Source organism: Photinus pyralis, unplaced genomic scaffold (genome assembly GCF_008802855.1).
Source record: "Photinus pyralis isolate 1611_PpyrPB1 unplaced genomic scaffold, Ppyr1.3 Ppyr1.4_LG5, whole genome shotgun sequence".
NCBI lineage: Eukaryota > Metazoa > Arthropoda > Insecta > Coleoptera > Lampyridae > Photinus > Photinus pyralis.
In genome coordinates, this window is record NW_022170596.1 from 5,060,804 (window position 1) to 5,081,146 (window position 20,343).

At 37.0% G+C, this 20,343-nt stretch overlaps 1 protein-coding gene across 1 annotated transcript in view; it reads left to right on the forward strand.

The window, feature by feature from the left end:
- The window catches only part of LOC116170470 (junctophilin-1), a 71,611-nt gene that overhangs the window by 22,620 nt on the left and 28,648 nt on the right, over positions 1-20,343 (forward strand). The gene's annotated exons all lie outside the window — the stretch shown is intronic.

The window sequence follows — 20,343 nt, forward strand, 5'->3', positions numbered from 1 at the left end:
ACTTCTTCTTCTGTCTCAGCTAGCAATTCTACATCATCTACAAAACGCAGAATGTGGATTCTTCTTCCTTGGACCTTCACACCCTCTCTGCCTTTCATTTTCCCGCCATCAACATTTTTTTTAATGTAACCATTTAACGAGGGAGGTGAGAGTGAGCATCCCTTAGCATGCCTTACTGCTTGTTCCCCGCACCTCACTATAGCAATCTGCTCTCTATACAGTCTTTCAATTACGCTTCGATAAGGGCCAAGATAGCTTCTTTCGTACTTCTCCCCTTCCAAAATTCAAATTGATCATCAGTCAAAATATATTCTATACTTCTTTCTATTCTTTTCATTATAATGCTAATGAGGATTTTAGGTGATTTTGTTGGTGCCGTAGGTTGAGTAGCCTGAAACTTTATTCTTCGAAAATTAAAATCAAATCAAGAGTATGTGATGCTACTGAGTCCTCCCCACCAGGTACGATCTTGAAATTAATAAAAATGGCTTTCAACAAAAAAAATGTAAAAATTACGGGAGAAGTCCTAAATTTTCCATAATCTTAATTTAAAGTTCAGTTCATTTCGTCGAAATCTTATGTTTCTTATATTTTTTTCTATATTGAAATATGCTGGGTTTAACGTGTATACTAACCAATGAAATAAAGGTAGTATAATAGGTATAATATACAATACAATTGTGGGTTTTGCTTGTGGATACATTTGAATAAAACCACTGCTAGAAGCGCATACAGTCTAAATTAGAATGCCGAGAAGGGAAACCGGGGCATCCGCACCTCCTGCATGTTCCATTTACCAATTCTTTCGTATTAACCGCCGATTAACTTCTAAAGCCTCCTCATTATCATTCAAAAGGGAAAGGAACATCTTTAGCATCCTCCATAGACCACTGCTTAACTTCGAACGTCTTTTTCGTATCAACCGCTGCTTAACATCGATCGCCTTGTACACTCGAGAGGGGAAGGAATATCTCTGGCATTGCATAGATCGCCTCTTTGTTAGCGACCGTCGATTAACTTTGAAGGAATAAATTGCTGCCCATCTCTAAATAAAGTCCACTTGAAATATGTAAAACATGTAGATAATTACTTACCGCTAGTATGGTATATAATTAGAAGCACATTCTACTTGTACAACATTCTCTAATGTTTATTAAATTGTGGAAAGCAACATAACCTCTTAAGAAACTGAAGTTGGCACTCAGGAATGTTACCCACACTTTAACCAACTTAAAAGTAATCATGAAACTTGGACTAATATATCCTCACATTTCAAGGAAATGAAGTGAACTTTAAATGGAGAAATTCAGGGCTTTTCCCGCAAGTTTTTGATGAAAACGGTTAATTCTGGTAATTTTTATTAATTTCATGATCTACCTGGGGGGGGGGGCTTATTTGTGTCACGTAACTCAAATGAAATTTAAAAAATAATATTGTTCATATTAGTAAAAATGGTTCCATATGCATAATTGAAATGAGAATACATTTTCCGTCGACACAGTTACTAAATGAACCTAAAATGGTTGATGTATAAATTAATTCGCATTGTTATCCATCCGTAAATGCCTGCCTCGGTTTTGAATATGAATTATTTTAAGTAGCAAACCTAACGTCACATTGACACAGAATTAATGGCATAATTAGAAATATATGGCAACCTTCCAAGGTTGTAAAAAAATGTTTTTAACTTCAGAATGTTGTAAGGAGAATAGCATTGTGTTCTTTTCAATCTTTTAAATTAGTTTCGTGCCGCATCTAAAATATTCAGATAAAATTACATAATGGATTACGTAGCGACTCATTTATTAGATTAAAATGTAATATAAGTTTCAGTTGACCCCAGGGGCCTTTGGATTTATTTATACACGGGTGGAGTAAAACAAAGGTGTGATTTATGCAAATAACTTTCAGTTTGCGGTTTCCAATTAATTTCACGTACGAATAATATTACGAAAATTTAATAAAACCGAGATTAAAATTGCGTTCACTTTCAAATCGATGCGGTGCTTTCGCTATTTGTTCTCTTGTCTCATTAACTTACCCTTTTTTAGTTTAATGGATCCTCACAACCAATTATCCTCTTTCTGAACCTTTCAGATCGCTGGCATGTCGTGCAAAATCACTTCTGCCGATTACGCGAGCATCGATTCGTAGGAATTTCACAGAGATCACAATCTTCCTAAGATCAAGTGTGGAAAGTGTGCGCCAACTGATTTCCAATATCTTAACATCGTAATATCGTTGAAAGCATTAAGGATGCTTTCTATTCTGGGGCCAGATTTGAAGGCGCTCCCTCAGGTTAAATGTCTAATTAATTATGCGCGCGTTTTCGAGACCCGTTGGGAGTCGGTAATGGTCCTTTCCTGCGCGAAAACCATGCAATCATGACTCTTATCCCGGAAATGAGTGCATATCATAGTGATACTTTCATTAATTAAGAGATACCTTTCTCCGCTTAATTATCTATTAATTCACAATTACCACTTTTGATTTTCATTTGGTTGAACACTGAATTAATTCGGAAATTTAAGGGATAATCTTCCAAGAATGCAAATGAGTTCGATACAGTGTCGCTTCAAATTTAATGATGTGCATCCCCTTCACGCACTGATTTCTTTTTAGGTCATAATTGTACTTTCGCCACATATTTATTTACTGCATTTATGGATTGCTAGTATTTCAATTGATAATTTTTAAATTTATTATAGCTATATGAACACATCTCTTCCATTAAATCATTTCAATCTGGCAAACCATGACCACTTAACAGGAAACTAATAGGGCTAGCACATTAACAATGCAATATAAATTTAAAACTTTCCTTAGTCTATGTACAGTTGATATGTATGTTAAGAGCCTCCCTCCCCCGTCACCTACTGATCTCGAAAAGGAGTCAGGAAAGTTATACTTTGTACAAAGTCATTCATTTCGATAAGACTTTCCATTAGACTACCGTGAAGGGTCGAATGCGCTAAAAAAGACTGTCATTGCTGAAATTCTAACTTTACAATTAATGAGAAAAAGAAATTACCAATATCTCCGGTCTGGGTGCGCTTACCATTTACACAAAGAAACACCCCCAAGTAATCGATCTCTTCAGGAATGTAAAAATGACTTTTGACAAACATGGTTTTTATACACAATTTCCAAAAACGATCGATTCCTATTTTTATACAATACAAAAATTCAAAGGAACTTACTTTTATCGATGCATTAAAATTTTCTCCAATTGTCAGTTGGATTTCTCCATTGAAAGGCAGCAACGATTTGGAAAATTGGATGTTGAAATGCCTTGGGCAATATGATCCGGCCTCTTATATTACCAGGTGAACCGATTTCTTAAATGAATTTTAAAGTATGGTTGACGCAATTTGATTCCGGACAACCTGCGCATCAGGCTTACTTTGATTTAATTAGTTGATCTTTGAGCTATTCACTAAATTACCAATGTTCCGCAATGTGTAAATATCACCCTTGTAACTTAAAGTTTTAACGACAAACATAATTAATTATCTGCAAACTTTTTACCGGTATCCGTTTTATTCATTTTTGATTGTTCAACTGTGATTAATAAACTGGTTTCTTACGTAACTTGCCACTACAAATCTGGCGAAACGAAATGTTTTGCACCCTGGACCCTAACGCTTTCGTGGTAACAATTTATTTAAATATGAACAACTTCATTCAATAATGCACCGAAACGAAAAATTCAATACGTTTGAAAATTGTCAGCTGTCCGATCTCCTCTTTCACGCTACTTAATACTTACTTAATACTTCTAATGGCAACACAGCGAATTTAGAAGGCACCCACTTTCGTTAATCTTGGTAAAAATGGCGGCACTGTCTTTACTTGCGAGGCCAACGATTCTCGCACACCGCAATCTCAAAAATGGCGTACATAAAATCCGATATTCGCGTTGGCAGTTTATCGAAGAATTTCGTTTTATGCGATCTATCAATTTCCGCCTTCACAATACCTAAGTTCGCACCAATACGCGATCGAAAAAATGTAGCGCCCGACCTGCATAGGTTCTCTTCCAAAGTTTCAGTAAGAATCCCGCTCTCCCACCAGATTTTCACTTATGTACCTCGCCGATTGAAAGTTTTGAAACGGATCCATCGCAAAACCAACATTCACTCGGTTTTTTATACACAGGTAAGTATAGCGGAGATTTCCCTTCTCACATGCTCTGTCGCGACGGTTTCTAAACCCGACAACACTGTAACGTTTCGATTCTTCTCTACTTGAACACCTTATTTCTTATCTTAAGTGAGCTTTATTTTTTCAAAAAAGTTCTGTTGTCTATCCTTATGAAGCGGTACACGTGTAAAATTTCCTATACCAGTAAATTTGTAAATTTAAGAAAAATCATTAAAGCCTAAAGTGGCCACAGTCGCTGTTGGTCACTCTGTCATCCATATTTTAAAAGCATGCATACCGGATCTTCTTTTAGTTAGTAGTGTAGTAATAGTATTCAATATGTATTCAATTTTTTCTTTAATCTTTTTTTTTCCAGCGAAATTTAGACTGATAGGGTGCAAGGTCGTACTCCCTTTCCGGGTCAGAGTCCATATACTTGTCTTCCAAACGTTGAAGTTCGCCCTTAAGGCAGACTGATTCAGAATCTTACCTTCATATCTGCTTTACCACTTTTGCTGTCACCCTGTCCGGCCCGGAGGTCTTATTCCTCGAGCGCTCTCTGTCTGCATGCGGTACTTGTTGCGTCTCCCCTAAGGACGTATTCCCGGATGCATTGGAAAAGGCTGCTCTAGGGTGTGTATGTTAATCGTCCAGTTCACCTTGGTGGACCTTTTCTTAATTCCTCCAGTGGCGATTTTATATTCCTTTCCTCAAATATTCCCGTTAAGTTCTTCCTGGAACTTATTCCTTTGAAGGAGTCCTCAATTCTAATCTTTCCATAGGAGCTGTGCAGTGTTCCTGCGCTATTGGTATGTCCTACTTCTAAATCTAAGATCATGGTGCTCAATTTCTCCTATCCAACTTGACATCCACTCGAGGGTCCACATTAATATCTATGGTCGCTGAAAGGCTCATTCTTTAAACTTTACATTCCACTATCATTGTCAAGTAGGTCTCCAGTCTGCTTGTGATCCTCTTGTAAAGGTTGGAGGGTGGGGACAGCTCCTACATTTGGTAAAATCAAGTTGTGGTGGTCAGCCATTTGAATAAGTCTACTCCCCTCCCATTTGTTCTGATCGAGTCCCAAGCTTGAGACGCACCGTTGAAATCATGTGCCGCTATCCTTCTTACATTCCCCCTCAGTTGTAGGTCATTGCGCAGTCGTTCTATTTTCGCGTTGAACAAATCATCTGCTCTATGAGGGGAGTACTATACACCAATGATATGGAACCCGCCACATTGCATTCACATGAAGCACTGCGTACCGTCTCGCGATGCACTTCAGAAAAGTCAAGCCAGAAACCCTGGAAAATCTAGTCGCGAAAAGCTCGGTCTTCCCTCACCATCGACGAATCGGTACGTTTTTTATCGGTGTTAATTCTCATTACCTTCAATCCTCAACATTTCATGTTCTCTTCTTTCAATTTGTAACTGGAGCCCGATTTGAAGTTTAAATTGTTCGAATATATAGGGGAAAAATTGGATATCTGCCGCCTCATACGGATAGTAGTTGCGAGTTCGGCTATTAGCGATAAACGTGGGCATTTAGAGCGCGACGCCGATGTAACGACAACGGAGATCAGCATAATTGGATGAGAAAAGACGCTGCTTGCAAGGTTTGCGTTGGTTCTGTTCAGGTTTTTTCTACGCAACAACGTAAATGGCATGATGAAAGTAAAACGGGGCAATAGCGTGTCGTCTGTCCGCTAAGTTTTGCGGTTACGACAATTTAAGATCGGCAATTAGCGTAAAAAGTTGTAACGGGCTAGTTACATTTCTAAGGGTTGAAGACTTCTCTTGCATTAAATAAAATTGAACCTGTACGGTATTGGCAAAAATTCTAATGACAATTTTTAATTTACCCACGACTAACTCAGTAATAAAATTAGTTTTCAAACCCTTGCGGAAGTTTGGCCTCTTATCTCCTTTTCAATCAAAATCTAATTCCCTGGTTTGATTGAATTGAATATGTTAAGTAAAACAAAAGCTATCCATTTTTCTTTACGCGCTTCTGGATGTAAAGTACTAGCTGAATTCATAAAAAGAAATACAAAAAGGAAAAATTGCAATCCCTATTTCGTGATCACGTCTATGCTAAGTTCAACCACCGTCCGAATGCAACCATTGAACCATTGAAGAAGAATAAAAATAAAAGTAAAATATAAGCATAACTGTTCTAGATTCTTTAAGCATTGTTTATTCTGCTGCATCATTTCATCAAAGGCCAGGCGTACTCTTTCAAGCACTTCACGATTGTAATGAAATTATCCCTTTCGTCTACATTTTGTTCAAGTAGTCATTTTTGATATGCTATACCTACCTTTAAAGTAAAAGAGTCCACTTGCATCCGTGAAACGGCAGATCAGAGATCTATCGCCATATTTTTAGTCCAAATGAAACTCCTCAAAGTGAGAGATCACGACTACCTAACATCTTAACGGGGAGTGGCTCATTAACCGTGTAATATAAATTACTTTTTATTATTTGTACATTGCTACTAATTTTCACAAGGTTTTGTTTCTATTAGAAATACCAAATGCATTCTCTGCAATGCCGCTAATTACAATTGTGAAGTTTCTCTGGAGGAAACATGATAACCTGTACACAAATGTTAATAATAAAGGAGGTCGCTACTTTTACACTTGGGGCACGTTCGCTGCCACTCAAGAAGTATGTATTTTGATCAGTATATCCGAGAAGATTAACCTCAGTCACTCTTGGTAGCGACTTAGATGTACAATTGGATTTTGCCCCTCGTCGGTCTCATTTCACTCTGGAAAAGGTATTGAACCATCAAAATCTAAAAATAACATTTTGAGAAAGTAAGTAAAAAATTATCATTACAATACTTTCCCTGCGGAACAGATTTACTGCGGATCCCTGAATACGAGGGTGCGGTAACATTTATCAGTGGACTAGTCATAACTCATTCGCATAGAATTTGTACGGTGCTTCATTCGCCGTCCCAATGTGTCAATATCGTACGTGCCGATGTAGTTGTTAAATTGCATCATGTTTAATCACCACCAAAAAGCTTAGAGATTCGATTGACATAGAAAAAAAAAACGTTCAGCGATTATCAAAATCTCTCTCCTTAATTACGTTTTAGATTTGAGTGCGGACGTTCGCATTTTCAGTTATTAAGCTGAAACTCGGCGGAACTGTTTACTCCCCCGTTTGTTGGAGGTGTCCCACATTGATCGTGGAAGTCATTCTGGTTATGCTGCAAGGAAAACTGCGTGTCAGTTAAAGAGACGTATTACCTCCGCCTGTTAAATTTCCACCAGAAGATTGATTAATCGGATACATTACACCATTATTGCGCGGCGACCTTGTTTACTGTTCTGGTTTTGTTCGTAATCCATTTCCTCATTCAATTCGCTAAATATATGGGTCATCTCATTTCTCGAATTTCATTCAGAAACGTGTGCGATACTTGAAGTAATCTGTATAATAGACAAGAAACGTATATTAATTTATTATCCATATTGCCTCACTATTAAAGATGTTTTGTTCGCTTTTACCGTATTTATAACTGTCAAATATTAACAAAAGAAGAGACTAGACCAAAGCATTAATTAAACGTGGGATAAAAGTTCACACATGTAATTGAGTGAGTAATGTTATGAAGCGACGCGGCGTGTAAAGGTGATTCGGATGGTTGAGTACTGACGTAGAGTAAATAATCATTTTTTCTATGACGATGCTGACTGAACTGTGTCAATACCAATATTTTATATATTATACATTATTAATAACCACTCTACAATATAGGTGTAAGATGTACATATACACTTGATATAATGTTTTCCTGCTTTCTTTACTTACTTGTGTTCACACCTTTTTTCTTCAATGATATAGTTTTTCTTGATCTTGCTTTCCGTTTCTGTTTGTATCTTTGTTCACCATACTTGTTTTATTGGTCCTTAATTTTTCTTCTGTGTCGTTTTCCTATCTGCTGTAATGCTTATTTCTTCGTCCAACTCTTGTTGTCCAGTTCTCTTGAGAAGTTTCTCGATCCATTGTCACTACAATCTAACTTCACAGGTGGTGCCAGTTCGAATCCTACAACTTGCCAATTTTTAGTGGTACAGAACATCTCCTGACTGTTTCGACTGCCCCTTAGGTCACACGGGTCGCTGTTGATGCGATCTGAAAACGTCTGTAACTCGAGAGTGCCACCCATACGATAGAAAGATAGAGCACAAAACAGTTTTTGGTTTGTCGTGTTACCTCCTTCCATTTTTCTGTCTAATTTCTCCCGTATGTATTTTTGCCTGGATTTACTAATTTTTTCCCTGGCGTTTTCCATTTTTCTTTCCTAATTTTTACCTGTGCGGTGTCTTAATTTCCACATTCCGCCAATTTTTGTTTTTTTCGACATGTGCTTTTGGCGCTGGATACATTTTTGAATTTTTCCCATATTCCTTCTTTGTTTCAATTTTCCTTTGGAACTGTTCGACTTTTCTCCTCTAAATTTAGTCTATAAGTCTTGATCGCCACCCTTGTTGCGCTTCCAGGAATTTTGCACATCAAGTAGCTTATGACGTCTATTTATAACCACGCACTGATTTCGCTTAGTAAATATCTTGATAATATGTTTTAAGAACGTTTTCATCACATTAATAGTAGCTACATTTTCCATCCAAAAATCTATTATTCTCTTTCCATTTTTGTTTTTGTGGTTTTCTCAATACCGCCCCGGAAACACTTCATCGTTGTCTTTTCCAACGACTTCCTTTTATCTTTTGCATCAAAGTCTCCCCAGTTTTTTTTGTTTTTAGTATTTCGTCATCATTTGGACCGATCATTATTATTTGTATTTGTACTTTTAAGTTTCTATCTCGTAGCGGTAATCCTACAGCCGGTTTGGTTTTTTTGAGATTTTGAAGGGGTAGCGCAGTTCTAGGTATGGGTATCAGGGAGTATACGGACTATTCAAATTAAAGGGTCATTTTCGAAAGTCCGTAGTATATTAATATAACTGGAGATCTTCATTTTTATGGGTCATTGAATCACGTGTGCATGCTGACCTGACAGCTAAATCAGAATTACGCAGGACCAATCTCACTTCGTGTCCATGGGAAACGATGAATCTGCAATATTAAAAGGCCGTGGGTGTGATGTGTGATGACCATTAACTGACGTGGGTCGATTTATATCATATATACGTGGTTACGTGAATTTTATGTTGACGCAAGAAGAAAGTGACATTCTTCTTGCGTAAACACAAAATTCACGTTAAACACGTATCCTAATTTCCTTGGCACCTTGTGGAAACTTATATTCAGTCGCCAATATAATCTCAGTATATCTCACGACACCGAACCAGGAAACTTTCCGCTCTATGGTTCATTGTAGAAACCCCCAAAAATTAGAATATTTTGACGTTCCCGTGAATCAAAAACGAATTCCTTAATCTCTTTTCTCTGAACATCTACAAAATGGCGCGAATTAGGTAACGCGGCCATCTTGAATCTTCATTCAATCATACATCACCATGGGTGCCTCATTATAGGACCACTCGGCTTGATCCTACTGCTTACTATAGGATGTTGTTGAGTGAAACGAGGATATCAACTGCGCTGCGTTATAAAACCCTGTTCGACGGTGGGGAAAACGCCATGTTGATTTTTTTGACATCCAGGGCCGGATTTACGTACAAGCAGAACATACACATGCTTGTGGCCCCTAACCTCAAAGCTCCCCGGCCCAGTGAAAATGCCGCGTAGAGAATGTTGTAAAATGTTTTAGTTACTAACCTTTTGTTTTGGTCTTAATATATAGATAAGGGGTCCCATCTTTACCTCGTGCTTGGGGGCCCCGTAGGCTGTAAATCCGGCCCTGTTGACATTACTGTGCAGATTCTGCTGTTAATTCTGGTGTGACGCGTATCAGCTACCATATGTTCCAACCACAATCTACTTCACAGTGTACCAAATAGTAATAGTATAATTATTACAACGGTGGCCAAAGTGCGGCTCGCGAGTCGCATGCGGCTCTTTCAAGTCTGTACTGCGGCTCACTCACAAAACAATTGGAATTTCCACATTCAAAAAGCATATTAAAAGAATCAAAGCTCGACTAAAGTGTCTGTTTTAATCCCGAAGATGCAGATTATTGCCCGAAACGTAGTTAAGAGTAACAAGCACCCGAGTAGCCCCCCCCCCCATGGAGAGAGAGAGAGAGATCCAACAATCATTTTTAGCGCAATCCACGACAGTGGAGCGATTATGTCCTCACTTTTCCGTCCATCTGTCAGTCGCGTCGGTTCATCTGTCCGTCGTTTCACGCTATAGCTCGTATCGACTTAGGGCTTTCACTATATAAAAGTGGCACTTTGGCATCTAGCATGTTGTTACCCAAAATCTGTTAAAATCCATTTATCATTACTTTGTTGATTCCCTCTGGCAGTCCATCCACGCTCAGATTAGGTGGGTGCCGCCACTTCACAAACGTGTCTATGTAAGTGGGTTGCGCAGGTAATACGACGTATAGTAGTGGTTTTGGTTTACTATTTGTTGTTTACTTGTTATTTTTTTGCTTTGTGTTTGCTATTTTGTTTGATTTTGTTTTTCGAGTGAGATATGATTGTTTAGTTGAAAGCTAAGAAAACAACTTAAAATGGCATAGAGCTTTCACTGAAACGCATCCTCATAAAAATATTGGACGTAAGTATGTTACGGAGTCAATTGGGGGACAATGTGGATATGCTATTATCAAACAAATAAAATTTGCACTTTCAGCAAGATGGGGCTCCCCCACATTATGTTTTGGTTGTGCTTAATCAACGGTATCCTGATAAATGGATTGGCATGGGGGGTCCATACAATGACTAACACGGTGTCCCGACTTTACTCCGCTTGATTTGTTTGGGGACATTTGAAAACGGTGGCGCATACGACTCTACCAAACAATATTGAAGAGCTAAGGCGCAGAATAACACATGAAGTCAAGTTGCAAGAATGTGAAATGTGCACCTCTAAAAAAAGCATTATGTGGGTCACTGTAATTGGGCGCAAGCCTGTTGAGGGCCCAGAACAAGAGAGGGATAATAAATAAATAAATTTCTCTTGGTTTGTAAAAATTAATTCTGTCGATGGAGGAGTGGGAGGACTTTTCATTGTCATGGGGCTGAAATTCTTAATTTGTCTTTTACTCACCTCAACTTCCCCTTTCTTATCTGAATTGTATCAATGAAAATTTAAAATAAATCCCGGCTAGTCTAAAATGAAATCATGTCAATTATTGCAAGAAAATGAATGGAGAAACGCCTCATTTCCATTTTTACTTAATACTGTAATTTTCATTTGATTAAACCTTCTTGTTTCATAAACAGTAACAATACTACAACCTTTTTCTCAAGGAACTTTTAATTAAATGAAAAGAAATTACATTTCCAAGGAATTGACTTAAAAGAAAATTATCTGCATAGGAATATACGTCCTTAGATAAACATATGAACATAATCGGGATATATTTGCAATAAAAAATTTTCATAAATCGACGCCCTTCAGTAAAAACACTCAAAATGTCCACCCACCTATTAAAATTGCAACAAGAAAGAACAATTTTAATTTCTCGTAATTTACTCTAGTAAACGGGTCCATCCAAAAAACCAACTGCTATATAGGGTGTTACATCCAAATTTCTTGGAATTCTCTCCATTTACGTTGTCTAGCCAAGAATTGCAGTGTAACTTTTTTTTCGAATTTTCAAAAACGAATTTCAGATTCGTCATTTTCAACCCCCAGATACCAAATTTCGTCGAAATCAGAATTTTTTTCGCACCCCCAAGTAGTGGTGCACCCTTTCGGGGTAGAAATTTTGAAAAATGTTTGTCAAAATCGGATACGGCATACCCGAAAACCTACAAAGACGTGCCACCCATCTTTTTAACTCTTATGGTTGCCGAGAAAATCCAAATTCCATCACTTCTTTGAGGTGGCTCCCAAACGAAACACGTTGGACCATCGGTTTATCTGGAAAAAGTGTTTGTTTTGATCCCCTGTATCACCCTGTATATGTATAACCAGATGTATAACAAATGTTACAATATCTTGTTTTGTTAATATTTCTTGAAATAGACGTTGGCCGTCGGACCCTAACGAACTTGGTTTTGTTGTAGAATTCGGCTGGATAGAGGGGTGAGAACGTTTGGCATCTTAGAATCGCCTTACAATTGAAGACTCTGGGGAAAATTTTAAAGATAACGAATGGTGGGGGGTGGTTTAATGTTCATACAGACCATTAATTTTTAACTAATGTTATTAAATAATGAATAACACTGAGTCTTACTGATTTTTTAATAGAAAAGGAAAAGTTTTCGTTTCTTCGCTGTACACTTAAATTCTTAGTAATGAAAAATATTCCTTCACAAAGACGATGCGTTTATTTTTAGCCTGTCACTCGGAAATTGTTCACTTTAACTGAGACGCAATACGAAAAGGATGTAATTTGAGTTATACTCCCCAAAGTTGACGCGAAAAGTAATTAAGGAATAAAAACTCATTCAAAAGTCATTCGTTTTGATATAATAACATCCCTGTATGAAAAAAACATGCTGTCGCGGCTAGTTCCACGAAAAAAATGCGCTTAAGCATCGATGTATACTCTACAATTTGCCATGTTGACGCCAATGTAACGCCATCCTCACTTTTATTAAAATTTGGAAAAACAGCAGCCCCTGAACTACTCCCGTTAAAACGTAGGTACGTATATATAATTACAAAGATTCATTGAAGTACCTATTACATTTTGTTTGAAGATCACACTCTGGCAATGAATGAGGAGTGTTATCGCGCTACTAGAACCCCCTACATGGCTAATGGCTTGCATGCTTATTGGTAGATAACGTAAACTAGGTACGTCAACTACGTGTAATTAGTGCAACAAAATTTATAGAGGTGAATCACAGTTCATGCACCTTACATTTACATGTAGTTTAACTCGTCGCCAATACCATAGAATAGACCAATACCTACAGGACGCTGCAAGCACAACATAAATGTTGGTTTTGGGTCAATATTATTATTACCTCAAAATCGTTACGGAAACGCTTGGCTCGACATAGTCGGGAAAATAATTAATTTGGCCGTTATTTTCATAAACTGTATTAATAAATAAGTTCTATGAAAAAAAGTACAATATGACAATTTGAGTAGATACATAGGTACCTAGAATTTCGTGAGCAGTACATTACTACAGTTGTAAGGAAGTTGGGAATTGCGGTATAAATAGCATCCTAAAAGAATATGTAATCCGAAATTATTTTCGTACACCCGTCCTAGAGCATTCTCGATTCGGTCGTCAGGACAGCTGTTTTATTATTGTATTCAGAATTTTTTTGAAATTCTCGCCATACGTGTCACGCCCACCTTCGTTTAATTAATGGGGAAGTAATTTGTAATAAATTATAATTCATGGTGAGCTGGCGAAAAGAAAAAATATTTAGGTCACATTTAATTGTCACTATATCAACGCCAAGCGTGAAATCCAATTACTAATCCATACCTAAACAACGCGCATAAATCAAAATCCAAAACAAAAGCTAAATTTAGCGGATGAAGATTAACCGTTCATGAATATTCCGTGGCAAATTGAACGACTGACGAAATTGACTACTTAAACGAAAACATTACAATAAATTATGGTCCTAACAGCCATTTTATTTTTACATCCTTATCCATCAAAATGTAAAATTGTAGTGCTTAACACGCTCGTCCGTCTATTTATGAAATGATACCCTTTCTGTTACGATCAATCGTACTTTCCCATTGCTAGTGTCTCATTTTTCCACTCGTTCAAATTAACATGACCGGTCAATTTATTTGACAGGGTTGTGTTTTGACCCTTTAATCAATTCTTTGAGTTAAATTACCGTTCCATGTTGTCTTTAAGGGTTTTTCTTGCTACGTAACTGAAAAGAATCTAAACTTTCGATACCCTTAAAAGAATCGGTCTTATTTTGATTACAACAAAATAAAATAATCGGCCAGCTAGAAGTACTCGCTGTTCTACTGTGTTGATTTCGAAGAGTTGATGAGAAAATCGACGGAAATCTCCTGTAGCTCGTAAGTGAAGACGGTTTTGATTAGAATTTGAATTTTCCACGCGATTACTCAAGATTATGCAATCCGCCGGTTAAGCGACAATATCATTAAAAGGTGTTATCTGTGCACAAATCGCCTACTGCAAGTAATTATAAATAATTGCGCCATGTGGTGTAATAGTCCGCGCAAATCGGTTGCTTTAAATTAAACGGGCCAATCAGTGAAATCAAAAATAAAGTGTAATTAAACGAAAGGTAAACAGAATTAATATCCAAACCAAACGTTAGAGACTGCGGGCTCCGGAGGAACGGGACAGTTTACCCCGAGCGCCACCAGGGGATTGTCGATCGTTGTTCCTGGTCAAGAAGGGTCGGTTTCGGAAGCAACGGGTAATCAGACGGAAAAAACGAAAAACCAGGGAATGGGCGGTTGGTCACTGGCGAATAATCTAAAACAACGGAAATTAACGGAATGAAAATATTGAGCGCTTACCTTGAAATTAAACGGCAACGGTGTAATGCAAAATTTAAACCAAATTGACACGAAAACTCAAATTCTCCTAAATCACACTGTTACTTTACGTAGAATTCCTAAAATGCGGAAAGGGAACATCGGAATGTCCAGCCGGTCGGCGTATTTGGGTGACAACGTCCAAACATTAACACTTAATTAATTACTCGATCTCCTGTAAAAATCTGGGATCGGTTATTTAAGCGCGCTTCCAACAATACCAAATACCACCTACTCTGATAGCGTTTGCTGCAGCACAATTAATTAACTACTGACAATTATACTCACTTAATATAAATGGCCGGGCAGAAATTACGAAATACGGTAGTTCAGTTAACACCGATCGCGTCTCGGAATTTTGGAGTCAAGCCACAGGTTACTTCATCCGGTTTATACATATATGTACCTACGGCTCTACGAGCGTACGTGTAAAGCTTGCATGTTTCTATCCCACTTTTAAATTACCATTGAGGAATCAAAATGGGCCAATCATTAATTACCGGAACTGAAATCATACAGTATAAATTTTCCCTTCTCTTCCAATCGAAGAGAGATTTCCGGTGCTGCAAAGATAATTTAAATATCTCTACGGGAACGGCTACAAACTGAAAATTTGAATCGGAGATATCCATGGTGTGATGAAACTCAAAATGGGGTTGTGTATATTAGAGTCGTTAAATCCCAGTTTTGTGTCTTTTTGGGATTTAATGACTCTAACTGAAAATTTGTTACAGTGTCTTGATTTCCTTATCGGTGGCTAAAACAAATTAAATCGTTACTTTTACTTACTATTTCCAACTCAAGAAAAGTAAGAAAAAATACATAGGTTCGGAACTACAATTTCTCGTAACTCGTAAGGAAGGCTTAATACCTCACAACTTATGAATTACCCCACGATTTTGTAACAACTAAGTTCCCACCACATTCATTTTTACCACCCGCACGTCAGTGAAAGAGGTATTGCATTGGGGTTAAAAAGGACCCTCAACTTTTTTGACGTTTTGAAGCAGCAGAAATCCGAATCGAACAAAATCTCGTGATGTCGGTCCGTCTGTACTCTCATTTCTAGCTAAACGGCTGAACCAATTAGAACCAAATTTGGTACATATATTCTTAGACATAAAAGGGCAGAATCGCGCATGCGCAGATGTGTGGGTCGTATCTGTGCTAGCCACAGCACATTTTTTAAAACTACGCCCATCGATCATTTGAATACCTTCCACCAATCAGCTAACTTACTCTCAACCAGAAACCCAAATCGATAGGTCTTCTCAAATCCACGTTGGCTCACAACTCACCGCTTCATCGGAACATATGACACGCAGTACATGAGTACACTGATAACGAGCGAATCTGGCATCGGCAAAATAAAAAATCAGGTATTGAGTCAAATGCAGTTAAACAAATTAATAAAAACAAGCGCAAGACACATAAACGCAAAGGGAAAACAAGAGCAATGCATTTAGTTGCATGTACACAAAAAAATCATCAAAAAGGCATGCTCTACTCCAGTATCATTTATATTAAAAATCCACATACTAAATAGAAGAGAACAGTAGGCAGTACTTAAAAACAAAGCTTCGAGAACGCCATGCTTCAATAAATAGATAGCACTCAATGTGAAATAAACGCTTGCTTGAAATTATTTGTGATTGAAACCAAATTCATTCGCTTATTGTCTCGCATAGCATAGTCACTATCACCCCGGCCATGGCGATAAGAAATTTAGTGGTAACTTCAAGACAAACATTCGAGATTGATTCCCAAATGAAAAACTATGTGTTTAGTATAACTGCTTTGTAATTTTTTCTCTATCGAGTTAAAATCCAATATGGCGTCCATAAGAAATACGACAATCAATGTGATTTACTCGAAACCGACAGGTCATGACAATTTTACTTTAGCATAATCAGAAAGCTGAGAAAAAATCAACAAGTTAAAAAGTAATCGTAAACGATTTACATAAAGCGCATTTCCACTTGCATTCATTTCCCATTTGTAAGATGCAACTTCTGTTAAAATCGTAAAAATCCGCCCACTAATATGAAAGATAGCGTTGCACATGGGCAATCCATTGTTGACGTGCTACTTCAATTTCAGTTTATGCGAAGAATTTCATTTCAATGCTTTTCTAAATAAGAAAGTTGGAACTGCACATGCGCATACCTAAATTTTAAAACTAATGTTAGATTTTCCTTTGTTCCAAGCGCCTAAGTATCAAATTTCACTTAAATAGTTCCATAGATAAAAAAAAGTTGGCACTGCGCATTCGCAAAATAAAATATTGAAACTAGCGCTAGATTTTCCTTTATTCCAAGTGCCTATGTATCACATTTCATTTAAATTCTTCCATAAATAAAAAAGTTGGCACTGCGCATGCGCAAAGCCAAATTTTGAAACTGGCGTTTGATTTTCCTTTATCCAAAGTGCCTATGTATCAAATTTCGTTTAAATTCTTCCATAAATAAAAAAGTTGGCACTGCGCATGCGCAAAACCAAATTTTGAAACTGGCGTTTGAATTTCCTTTATTCCAAGTGCCTATGTATCAAATTTCGTTTAAATTCTTCCATAAATAAAAAAGTTGGCACTGCGCATGCGCAAAACCAAATTTTGAAATTGGCGTTTGATTTACCTTTATCCCAAGTGCCTATGTATCAAATTTCGTTTAAATTCTTCCATAAATAAAAAAGTTGGCACTGCGCATGCGCAAAACCAAATTTTTAAATTGGCGTTTGATTTTCCTTTATTCCAAGTGCCTATGTATCAAATTTCATTCAAATACTTTTATAAGTAAAAAAGTTTGCAATTCGGCTTATAAATGGTCGATATGCGAAAAGGGCACTGTGAATTTTGAATCGATTCGATTCAGCTTTTGGCATTGCGTATTATATGGCTAAATCTATGCCCATATTGAATTTCATGCAATTCAGTTCATAACTAACGGAGATGTAAAAGCGATCGAACATTTCTAAACAAAGTTATGGTTCACACGGACAGATAGATGGACAGACAGACAAAGGAACAGACGGAGAGACCAACCGGTAGGCGACAGATAGCAATGCAAAATTATAAACGATCTCTAGGATCGTTAATAAACGGCAAAAGTGAAAAATTATGGAACATGTGAAAAACGGTTTTTTGTTTTTTTTTACAATAACTTTTTTTGTAAGCGGTACAGAAAAAATTCCTTCCTTGGTACAAGATTCGACACCATAACGAACCAAATAGCGAAAAAAGTAGAACAATAGCTCTTAAGATAAAAAACTAGTAGCGTCGCAAAGTTAGCGGACGGACGGACGGACGGATAAAGTGGCCACAATAGCGCATTTTTTTTTATTTTTGTGGAAATGCGCTAAAAATGGCATTTTTGGGTTTTTTGGTAATAGTTGTAGAGAACCTTTGAGAAAATTAATCACCATAAAATTTTGCATAACTTTGCTCATTAAGCGACTTTGTAACGGTTTACGAGAGCCACATAGTGCAAATGAAAAAATATCACCCTGTATATGTAACTCTTATCCGTAACAATTGCTACATTCTACTAGTAATTGTTTTATTATCCTATGCGATGAAAAAATAGTCGAGTCACCTTTGGAATTTTTGTTATTTACTCATGGGAAATCATATTCAACTTGAACTTCCAGAGGCGACTCGACGTCCATCCCTTTTTGATCGCCCGTTACCTACGTATCTAGATCATGGAACCCTTAAGGCGCAGTTACACCGCGCGGCGCGTGGTTCGGCGAATCTGGCTTGACGAACAGCGTAGTTCGTACGATCAGTTGGCGGTCGGTGTAACTGCGCCTTTACATTAATAAAAATAGTCGTAGATGAAATTTGTCAATTAGGAGATGCATTGAAAAAGGCATTCAATTCTTTCCTATTTGTATAAAATCTGTCCCTCAAATCCGCTTATTTTAGAGCATAATCTATAAATAAATGCTCGAAAGAATAAGAAAAATCCTCGATCGTTTCTCGCAAATCAGTAAATCACTCGAACCTTACCTACATTTATTTTAAACATGGGTCAATGTTCGCTTTACGGATATTTTATGCAAATTCTATTATTCGTCTAACAAGATGTTAGATGTAAGCATATACAGGGTGGTGACTTGCGTAACGCATCATAGGGATTTCAATGTAAAATTCATAATATGCGATTATTGGCTCCCCAAATTATTTTAGAGTAAAAATGTATTAAGGTTTTTTGTAGGAAAAAATTTTTTACGTCAATCAACCCTAATAGTTTTCAATTTTTTGCATAATAAAGACGGAAAATTGGAAAATAAAACCCGCATCTTTTTCAATAATCTGCGATGCCATGGAATTTTCTAAAACAAAAAGATATCCAGTTATAAATTAGCAGCAGTTCGAAATGGCTTTTATGATCGACTTGGTTACTGTATTGAAGTTAATGGTGACTTATTCGAACATTTATTGTAAATTGTTATATTAGGAAACCGTTTTTAGTAATTTGGTCTTTCTTTATGTTGAATTCGCTGTTCTAAATATAATACTTTTTGATAGAATTTGATTTGTTTTATAGCGGACATTCCATAGCATGACGGATATTGGCGTAGTTTTTGTATTATAAAATTCCATGGCATCACAGATTATTGAAAAAGATGGGGGTTTTATTTTCCAATTTTCCGTCTTTATTATGCAAAAAATTGAAAACTAATAGGGTTGATTGACGTAAAAAATTTTTTCCTACAAAAAACCTTAATACATTTTTATTCTAAAATAATTTGGGGAGCCAATAATCGCATGTTATGAATTTTACATTGAAATCCCTATGATGCGTTACGCAAGTCACCACCCTGTATAGGACAATCCGTGAAACCAAAAAGGCCGCAAACGATTCCTAGACATACCGGGTGTTACATTGATAACAAAAAGAGGGTTTTGACGAATAGATAAAAATGATTTTCGGAAAACATTCAATTTAGCTGCAGAGTAACGAAAACACAAAGCTCTTAAATAGAGCAAGGTACAGATTGTTAAAAAAGCGCCGCAAATGAGGGCTCGTAAAGAACGAACATTCCTGAAAATATTGTTGCGAAAACGGACACATTGACCCTCATTTGGCTATAAGATCGAGCAGCGTAAAATTAGACGTGCCACGTATAAAAGAATCAAAAGTTGCAGACTCGCTGATAAAAAATCGCATATGATACAGATTATACAGCAATTGAGAGCGGCAATTGTAAATTAAAAGAACCTAAACAGTAATAAATTCTATCTATTCTATTGTTAGGTGTGAATGGATGTACCGTGGTGGGTAGGTATATGACTTTATACCGACCCCAAGCTACAATCATGAAATGAATAAAAATGGTATCTTAATTTGGCGTTTTCAACAAAAAAAATTTGCGGTAGAAGCCCTACATTTTCCACAATCTTAATAGAAGATTCACTTACTTTAATCGAAATGTTAGGTTATATTACGTCATACGATTGTTATGACCATCAACATATAATAAATGGATCGCGCGCCCCAATGCCAAGCACGGATACTGTAGGTGAGAGAAAATGGAAAACTAAGAGGGCAAGCTCTCTCTTACGGTTACGCATCTGATTGGTTCTTTCAATTTAATCGCGTTCAAATTAAATTGAAAGAAGTCTAAACGTACAAAT